We start from the raw sequence: 11,351 nt of genomic DNA, 5'->3' as shown, positions 1-11,351 counted from the left end.
TGGAGATTTTCCTTGCTGGAAGTTACATCAACCTGTACAGGTGTTTTTATTTTAATTCGCTGAGATAAAAATGCATGAAATGTAATGAAACAAAAAAACGATGAAAATTGAAATAATATTCCATTAAGGGTATAAAAATCGCTTTATCAATCTTAATTTTATACTTGGAAAATTGGAATGATAATGGGAAATAATAAAAGTAGACTAAGTCCCCAACGAATAGTTTTATTGAACTCTGTATCTTAGCCCTGGTTAAAAATATTGATTGAAAAGGATTAAAAATGATAAAATTTGAATACTATCAATTCTTTTTCATGTATGTATAGATATACAGTTTACATGGCGTGACTCGCAATAATTTATAATCGATATTTTTAATCAGGAAGAGTACAACATACATAATACTTAACAATTATTTAGACATATATATACATAACATATTATATACACATTAAAAAACAAACAAAATAGCGTGGAGCACTGGTACAAATGTGTAATAGTCTATACACTACACGGTCAGCTGCTGCGAACTAAAAGCGCCGCCCGACCGTCACGCGACATGTAACACACAGACGAAAAAGTTTGAGACGACGTAATAAAAGTTTCACTTTAATAAAAAACCCACCGCCTTGCCACGCCTACTTTTATTCACTACTGTTTGAATCAATTCACCTGCCTACTGAAGACTTTTAATTATTTCGAAGGTCCAAAATTACTTTTTGAGAATTTGTATTAAACAATTTTCATCTACCGTAGAAAATTAGAGATGAGCTGACGTTAGATTCAATTACCGAAAATGAATGGCAATGGAAGAGATTTTTACTGATTCAAAGCGAATTGAGAACCGAGATATAATTTATTGCTTCATAAATCTCTTTCGATCAGAGTTACTTAATTTTGCATGATGACATGCAAATAATTCGTAATTCTGATTTCCTTTAGTAAGCCGGATCGACTTTACGGCACCTTAACATTGTAAATTGAAAAATTATTTTTGTCTGTCTATTTGTTCCGGCTAATCTCTGCAATGGCTGGACCGATTTTGACGGGACTTTTATTGGCAGGTAGCTGATGTAATAAGGAGTAACGTTGGCTACGTTTATTTTAGAAAACTTCTTTTATTTAAGAAAAATAAAGCAATGTTATAATGTCCACGAAACGGTCGATCTCTAAAAATAATTTATATGGTAAAACAACGGTTACCGGGCCAGCTAGTCCTAAATATAATTTGATGGCAATTTTACAAACAGAAGAACTCTGATGCAGAATCAGTATGGGTTTATACTTATGACAGTGTTTTGTACTGTTATTAATTATTTAGAGCTTTATTTCCTTCATCTATACATTTAGGTATTTCCTTCTAAATTTTATTTATATATCATGTGTTAATATATCAATGCTAAAATAAAAATAGTTTGTTAGTAATGTAAATCATTATTTTCAATATAAAGCGGTACTTACCTTAGCGGTAAAAGCCTCCTCCATTAATTTCCGCTCGTTCCTATCTTAGCTATTCATGTCCACCTCTTTCCTGCTATTTCCACTATATCATCACTCCATCTTTTATTAGGCCTGCTTCGATTTCGTTTCCTATTTATAGGGTTCTAGTTCATTTTGCAACTATGGACCATATTTTGTATTTTGTTCTTCGTGTATGTTCAGCAAATTTCCATTTTAAACATTGTACAGATAAGGCTTCATCTTTTGCCTTTCTGGTATTCTTTTCAGTGTAATGTTTCTAATGTCTTTTAGTCTTAGCCTCATATAACTCCTTTCCGTTTCTCTCAGAAAAACTTTAATTTTTTATAGGTTTCTGTTTATCAGAGGCCAGGCTTAAATGAGGCATGGCATTAGACAGGTCTCCATTGATTTTGTTTTTTAGTTTTGTTGGCAAGTTTGATTTGATTGAATTTCTTTAATCGACCAGTAGGTAGGTATTTATTTATTCCATATTGTGTTTTTAGTTCAACGTTCTATTTGTTTCTCATTCCAAGATTTGAAGGACACAACATGTCCTAGGTAGAGGTTATCGTTAAAATATTCAACCAATTAAAGTGAAAGTGAATTTAGTGCACGTTTTTAAACTGTCTACTATATCTCTACTATTTATATTTATGAAGTTCGTCAATAACTTACAGTTAACAAATGTTCGTGTGCCAATTACTATTCACGATACGACGATTACCAATTTAATAGTAGCCACGTAGTCAGTTTTATTAAAAACTAGTTGACCCCGTAAACGCTGTATTGCTATATAAAGTAATATAAGAAATAAAAATAATATCGAAAATTTTTGGGGTATATGAGAAATAGATGACGACTTAAGATTAAAACTTAAGATCTAACTGTAGTTAATCTATCAACTATAGTTAGCTAAAATTAAGTTTATTTCTTACCTCCTGAGAAAAATATAAAGATTCTAATTAGTTATTCATTTTAAACAATTCTTTCAATTTGTATTCTAAGCGACGACACATCAAAGGAAAAACATTTTTTTTTTAATTCCGAGCATTTTCATATTTATTCACCTTTTAAACCTTCTCTGGACTTCCACAAATAATTCAAGACCAAAATTTGCCAGATCAGTCTAGCCGTTCTCGAGTTTTAGCGAGACTAAGGAACAGCAATTCATTTTTATATATATAGATAAACCCAACGCTGCCCAAATTGTATTAAGTCAGTTATTATAATAATTATTATTAGTGGAAACTGTCAAATACAGATATTTCAATTTTAGGTACGTTTAAATGAGGTGATTTGTGTAGAAGGGGTTGGTAACCCGAAGGTTCTACACAAATCACCTCAAAATCAGTCTTCATTGTATTTTACTTATTCATTCTACATCGCCTGAAATCTATTTTAATTTGATTTAAATTTCTTTCAGCTTTGTAGCTAACAATATAGCAAAGGGGTTATATATTCGATGACGTTCTATTTAATAAAAGATATTCTTTGGCTTCCCGCTTAGGCCAAACATCAAATTTTCGTAAAATTTGTGAGCACACGACGTTCTTAATTGGATCGGTGAAATTGATCCCAAATGCGATTCGACGATTGCAAACGAGCGCTTATCGTTTCGTTACGTCATAACGGCTCTGTGACGTCATTATTATAATAATTTCTCTCTAGCCTAAATAGGAATAAATGATTAATAAATTGATATTATGATCTGAAATTTATTTGTTCTTACGGAATTACATATAATTCACTAGCTGACCCGACAGACGTTGTTCTGTACATAATAAATAAATTACTGTTTTTTATGAATTTGTCAATAATATTTCATAACATCAAGAATTATTACGTAAAATATGCTCCTTGTTGTTTTAATGAAGTTGTTTTACAGCAGAAATGTCAAACCGTGCGTCAATAAGCTCTCTCATAGAAAATATGTCCATACAAAACAAATACAGAAAATAAAAATACTTATGGGTCCCAAATCGAAGTAATAACTATCCTATCTCTCAAGTTGGAGTGAACTGCACTCCATGAAGTAAACCCCATCAAAATCCGTTCTGAGTTCACTGGAAACAAACATCAAGACCCTGGATTTATAAAGGCATAAAAGGCATTTATTTTCTCAAAATTGATTCCTGTAGAATTCTTTTTGATGCCATTTCTAATAATTACTAGTAGTATCTAGTCTACCGCCTCGGAAACAAATGGCGCTCTGAGAGAGAAGAAGCGGCGCAAGAAACTCTCTCAGCATTCTTTTTTTTGCGCTCTTTTCAATAAAAATATACAATAGTGTTCAATCATTTCTGTCGCTATAAAATAATCACAATCTAGTCCCAGGCTGTCCGATCATTTAGATATTCAGCAGTGCAGTAATAGGATTTACGACAGAGCCATTTTTTTATAAAACATTTAAATTTATTTATAGATTGTAACAGTGGCTGGGACTTTATTATAGAAGTGTATATATTTACCCTTAAAGCTATTATGTATCCTATGAAGCCTACTAGAATTAGTTACAAGCAATCCCTTATTTCTCGTGTTATAATAATGAAAATCACTATTAAGAGCAAAAAAGTGACGATTTTTGTGAACGTATATTTAATTTTCATAAATGTACTGACAATGAACAGTCATAATATTTATTTCTTTAAATTTTTCTTTGAGAGACTGTCTAGAACCATACATATTAAGATTAGCTGACCTGGCAAAAGTTGATTTGCCATATAAATTATTTTAAGAGTTAATCCGTTTCTAGAATATTGCAACATTACTTTATATTTCTAAAATAAACGGAGCCTAAGTTGCTCCTTATTACATCAGCTACCTGCCAATAAAAGTCCCGTCAAAATCAGTCCAGCCATTTCAGAGATTAATGCTGTTGAGTATTTCGTAACACAGTTTGTTCTTTTTTAATTTAGTGTAATATGTTGCCATCTTATCACCGTCCAATCACTTGGCATTTATCTAGAGGTTATACAGTTCGTTTTAATGTTGAAATGGTATCAGTCCACATGACCAATCCATTTTTTTAAATGCAAATTAGTTACATTATAATATATATATCTTGAGGGGCTTTTCTCTTTAGTCTGTTGGAAGAACTTTTATTCATAAGATTGTAGGCGAGTTCGTGTGGGTATGTTTTAATACGTTTTGCGTAATACTTGAGTTTGTTGAGTAATTGTAACACACAGTAATAACGCATGTTTAAAATAAATGTAATAACAGAAAAAACGGTGTATTTTCAAAATACAATGCTTTCATTATCTGCAAATGTTCGACAAAACAATAAGTCCCTTCCCCAAATAAATTAAAAGCTGAATAAACTCTTAATGCTGTAAATTTTCTGAAAACGAGCTACAATACTGCTTGTTAATGTTCGGTCGGTATTGAGAAAATGTTTTTGTTCAAAACTTTAAATTTTCAACTTCGTTAAAGTTTTTACTTATCTCTCGAACTGTTAATCTGATGAAAGAAAGCGGCGGTACTTTTGGTAATCTGTGCCGAATTGTTCCAAACAACTTTTGGGAAAGGGCTTCGTAATAATATCCTTTTAATGTGTTTAATGGCCCCCATTATGAGATTTACGCAAATTGTCGCTGAATTAAAATTGATTTCCTATTCAAGTATTTAAATACTACAAAAAGAGGTTCTAAATAACTTTTATTAGGGAATGCTCATTCTAGTCATCTTTTTTTTAGAAAAAGATATCATAATATTGGGGTAAAAGTATAAAACTGCTGATTTGTACTGAAGAATTGAAATTTGTCATTTTATATATTTATTTAATCAAAATAATTACCTTTTTTATCTATACATTGCTGCCATCTAATAGGAAGGTCATTTATGACTTTGCGATAGAACTGTGGTCATCTAGATTCGAAAAACTGTTGGAAAGCATTTTGTACTGCTTCCTGAGAAGAAATTTTAGCACGTAGAAAATTGTCCAAATTACGAAAGAAATGGTATTCCATTGAACCAAGGTCTGGCGAATACTGAGGGTGACAAATGGTTTCTACTTGCAGATCTGTATTGTCAAAATGGTTTCTCGTGCTGTATGAGGTCTCGCGTTATCATGGGGCAAAAATGGTGAAGATCGATTCATGATTCGGGGCTGTTTCAGTGCTAATTTTGCTATCATTGTTCGGAGTTCGGCACAGTAGACATCTGCCGTTATTTCTTGACCAATTCAGAGAAAGCTATGGTGAACGACACCATGGTGAGACCACCAAACAGTTACCATTACTTTTTAAAAGAAGAAGACCTGGCCATGTGAAAAAAGTTTCATTCAAAAATGAATGAAGGTTCTATGTCAATTCAAAGTACCTATTACAATAAAACGGCAATTTCATACTTTAAACCCTTTTTTTTGTAGAAAAATAAATTATTACTTTAGATATTGCTCAAAATGAAAAAAATACCTAAAAATACATATCTTGTTATGATAATATTATGTATTATTATGTATGAGTGCAAGAAGTCAGAGTTGATTGCTGTACAGTGACTATAATTGGAAGTATTAATTTAAATACATGGAAGAAGCTGAAAATATATTTAAAAAAATTATTAAATAGTTGTACTTAGTAGAAACATGAGCCTAGCATCCTATCATTAAAATAATATTGAAATAGAGTTAGGTCAATTTAAAATGTCGTGCTCGGTGCATCAAGTAAAACCTATTTAGGCTTTTAACTACTTCCTTGATAGGATGTTCAAAGTCGTTTCTTTAAAAAAGATTTTGGTTGATTGTTTTGAATCAATGATTTTGTATCTAAATGCAGTTTTATTCACTCGACTGATCATCTCGCCGCGACATGCTTTAGTCACTTACGTTTGATAATTTGATTGAGAATTGAAGGTTTCAATTATTTCGAAGTTTCAACCGTTTGAGAATATGTATTAAACAATTTTCATCTACCAGAGAAAATTAGAGATGAGCTGACGTGAGATTCAATTATCGAAAATGAATGGCGTGGGGAGAGATTTTTATTGAATTGAGTAGGCATAATTTATTGCTTCTTGAATCTCTAATAATAAGATTTATTTTGTTTGATAAGTAGAAAATATTTCTTATTTTGATTTCTTTTAGAAAGCCGGATCGACCTTTCCTCTATATTGTAAATTCAAATATCATTCAGATGTACGAAATTGGTTTCAAAAAGGTTAATACGTAAATATTTTTAATAGTAATCAGTTTGATTGCAGCGCTTATCCTAAATATAATTTATGATATGTTTATATTACACACAGAAAACTACCAGAGTTTTCTGTAGAATTTGTATGAATCTCTCTGGATGGAGAATTTGTCTGAAGTGGCTGTGGGCAGGACATAGCCTAAAAATATTGTTCGTGTGGCAAAATGGTGTCTGGAATGTCGGAAAAGTCTTGGGGGAAAGGAGAGGTATACAGGATGACCACAGATGCGGTGGAAGGATAATGTCAAGAATACAGTAGGAGTCTGTAGAAACGATACCTTAAGAAGACCTATACCAAACTGATCAAGAATGACTGAGAGAAATAGAAACCAATCAGAAAGTTTGATAACATTTCTACTTTAATTCACGGCTTTGGGCATTGTTTATTTTCAGAATTTAGATGCAATATATTTTCACAGTAAAATAAGTTTACGATGACAATTTATATATGAACATAATATTGAGCTATAAATTAAATAAATATTTATTTTATTTTATGAAAATAAGGGACGAGACGAGCAGAATGTTCAACTGATGGTAATTGATACGCCCTGCCCATTACAGTTTATATCTGTTAATCTTAACAATGATGATCTTAACTTATGATAACAACGAGGAACTGATTGTAACCAAGAATATCAATGTATATTATAAAACTGTTTCAAGCTTTAATTATATATGAACAATGTATGCAAAGCGCACTTAATCTATTATATATAAATTGAAAGCTTAATCAGATTACTGGTTGACCGACTCGACTTTTGTGAACAGCAAATAGTGGTCTAACCGAACGTCTCTCTCAGAGTGTCTATTGTTGCCGAAGCGGTGATAGTGTTAAAATGGACATCAGCCTCTATTATAATATATTCTATCCAGGGACTTGGGATGTAGAGTCCGCGGAGAAATGCAAACACATACACCCAAACAAACACACACACACACGTACACAAACACACATACACACGAATATCATAATATTAAACGCACTTTAAAGACCATGTAATTTTAAAAAACTTTCATATAAATTCTCAAAATGTCTTTTACATTCGTCGTAAAATAGGTTTGTTCCACTAAAATGTCTTTCAATTTATTATCGGTTGACACAGATCCGATTCAATTTCCGATGTAGTACTGTAGATATGAGAATCGATTCTAACGAAAGGGTTAGTAAGTAAAATTATGTTTAATATTTTAAGAAATATATCTAATATATAAAATTAAATTACTCCTCCGAAATGGCTGATATGTTTTGTATGAAATTTTGTGTGCATATCGGGTAGGTCTAAGAATCGGCCAACATCTATTTTTCATACCACTAAATGATAAGGTCGACCCACACCTAAATATTTTTTGACATTTTTTTTATTTTTATTTTATTATTATTCAGCATTGAAAAATACATAGAACTTCAAATTTTCGCCCTTCTACGATCTACAACTATTTTTGTATCACGATTTTTATATTATTCTTTTCTAACCACATATCTGCAAAAGGGTTGCAAGATGGCAATCGAATACAATAATTGTAGTACAATATATTTGGTAGGTCTGAGAATCGGTTGTATCTATTTTTTATGCCCCGAAAATTTTTATTTACTTTTTATGGCAATACAAAGTTTGCTGGGTCAGCTAGTTTATTTCTAACATCCACTCGTGATGACACAAGTGAATTTCATTATTATTGCGATAGTACTGTGACCTTATTAATATTTAAAAAAAAACTATAACAGCTAAAACAATAGTAATAAACCTGATAATTTATTTGTTTTAAGTCTTATAACATTTGCACTGTATTTAATTTAATTAAGAACAGTGATGCATAAATTATTAACTAATAATTAGCATTAATATGTGGGTTTTTAGATGCTAAGTTGACCTAGTTTTGTATTTGTATTGTGTAGTTTTGTATTTGAAAGCATTATTCACAACTACATATACGCGCAAGTGGAAAAATACATTTGTGGCGAACAGCATGGTTTTAGACCGAAAAGATCTGTAGACACTAACTTTTTGTCACTGGTTTATTTTTTCTCTGACAAACTAGATCGTGGTTCTTAGGTTGACGTACTTCGACTTCCAGAAAGCATTTGACAGGGTCAATAATGACACATTGTTACAAAAACTTAGCGCCATTGGCTTTGCACCGAGACTTCCCGACTTATCGCAGACTATTTGCGTGACCGTCAACAATATGTCCGGCTTGGTCTGTTCGAATCCAATCATTACCATACGCGATCTGGGGTTAGGCAGGGATCGATACTGGGGCCACTTCTATTTCTCTTAATGATTAATTATCTTCCAGATGTGCTTGATAATTCTCGGTATCTCCTTTATGCTGATGACCTAAAACTCTACAAAGAGATCAAATCTGATCAGTACCATGCACTCCAAAATTATGTGCAAGCTGTATTTCAGTGGAGCTTGAGGAAACGTCCAAATGCCATGACTTTCGGTCGAAAGTGGTGCCCAATAGTGTTTGATTATAAAATAGGTGGTGATTCGATATCTCGACCAGAAACTATCAAAGACCTGGGTCTCACTTTCGATCTAAAGTTAACCTTCCATGGTCATATTACCACTCTGGCCAAGGAATCCAATAGAATTTTAGGCTTTGTTTTAAGGAATTCTGGGGAATTCACATCTGAATCAGCTTTTATTTGGTGCTTTAGTGAGCAGCAATCTAGAAACAGCTATGTGTGTGTGGAATCCGCATGAAAACACTAAGTATTATGTATGTACACTGTATGTTTTCCTACAAAAAGCTTTTCTTAGGTACCTTTACATATGTATGCATGGATACTACCCCTATATGTATCCCACAAATTTTCTTCTGGGTACATTAGGCTACAACTTCCTCGAGGTAAGCGAAAACGACAGCAGCTCACAGTTATGACCATAGTTTTCAGAGATGATATAGATTCGACGAGTTTGCATGTTGAGCTCTTAGTTGAGCTATGTAGAATCTTTGTACCGGACAATTACTGTTCGAGGCGCAGGCATAGATTGTTCGCGAGTCCGACACGTACTGTGGCTCGCACCAACTCACCTATACCGATGTCTCTCTGCTCTCAACGCTCTTCTCGATGCCAGCCCTGCGTGTGATTTCTTTGCGGATGGATGGCAGACAATTTTAACAGAGTGCTTGCGTTTTTGTATGAGGAATGTATGAAAGGTGTTTGGATGTTAATTAATTGTTAGTTATTTACAGTAAAATTTGTATTTATTGACTATTATTTTTGTAATATGTTTAGTTTGTAATTTTCTTAAATATTGTAATTGGCTTACGCCGTTTTATTAAAGTATAGATAAAAAAAATAGCTCCAAGGACAGATGGCCGTTGGCGCATTAAAGTCCTTGAATGGCGGTCCGCCACAAGATGGACTGAGGATCAGGTCAAGATCGCCGGAATCCGTTGGATGAGCGCAGTGCAGGACCGATCGTCGTGGAAATGTTTGGGGGAGGCCTTTGTCCAGCAGTGGGCGTCTTCCGGCTGATGATGATGATGATGGTAAGTGACAACTACGGCGCAGCACTACACTGAAGGCGCACGAGGCGAAATGTGTGGTCAGCGGGCGGAGATGCTCCCGCTCTCTACTCCAGGCCTTGACTGCATTCAACTCGCGCGCTAACCGTACCTATTCTACCACCCGTTTTATTGTACAGCGGCCCTTTCAGCATAATTTTTTTTAGATGTACTAGAATAACTCAACTTATCATTAACAATTGATTTGCACTTACATACTAATTCTAGGTTGGTTCTTGTAATTAGGTACATTCAAAATTTTAAATAAGATAAATCTAAGTAAATTTATAAATTTTAATTCTACAAACTTTATAATGCAAATAATTAAATAAAATGTTGACTGCAGCTATTTTTCATTTGTTTTTCTTTTTGTCAAAATGAGTGATTATAATGAAGAAATTCGATACCAGCCTAGCGAAAAAATTGATAGATTGACAGATGAAGGCTATAATCTTGTAAAAGCCGAAATCCACTACGATTTGAGCAACTGTTCGATTTCAAACTTAGCCGGATTATACTTTGTCGCCAAACGTCAAACTGTAATTATTACTATTTCAAACTTATGTCAAATTACGTAGTATTTACATCCTCTTTGTGTGATACAACTTAAAATTTTATGCGATGCGAATTATTGTAATGAAAACGGTACGAACTTTGATATTCTTTCATATCTGATTCTCACAGGCAAAGTCGCAGACAGATGCGATAATAAGGAGGGGCTCTAGAGACCCTTTAAATACATTCAGTTTTTATCAGCACTTCTCAGTGGTCCTAAACAAACATAAACACAGTTAAAATTATTGCTTGTATATTCATACTAAAATAACGAAGAATTACAAATAATATAATAAAACTCACAAATTATAAATTTGAATTATATTGTTCATATGAATGCTAATTTTGTAAATATTATTAGATACTTAGAATAATTATTAGATATCTCTTGTCATACCTTGTCAAAGTTACCTTATTATCAGTGTAAACATTAAATGTGTAAACATTACTGTATTTCGGTCTGAAGGGCGCCGTAGCTAGTAAAATTATTGGGCAACTTAACATCTTATGTGTTAAGGTGACGAGCGCAATTGTAGTGCTGCTCAGAATTTTTGGGTCTCTCAAGAATATTGTTTGACACTGCATTGTAATGGGCAGGGCGTTTCAACTACCATCAGCTGAACG

This window comes from Leptidea sinapis, chromosome 8 (assembly GCF_905404315.1).
Source record: "Leptidea sinapis chromosome 8, ilLepSina1.1, whole genome shotgun sequence".
Taxonomy (NCBI): domain Eukaryota; kingdom Metazoa; phylum Arthropoda; class Insecta; order Lepidoptera; family Pieridae; genus Leptidea; species Leptidea sinapis.
The sequence above is the reverse complement of the archived record's forward strand: the minus strand, read 5'-3'. Positions refer to the sequence as shown.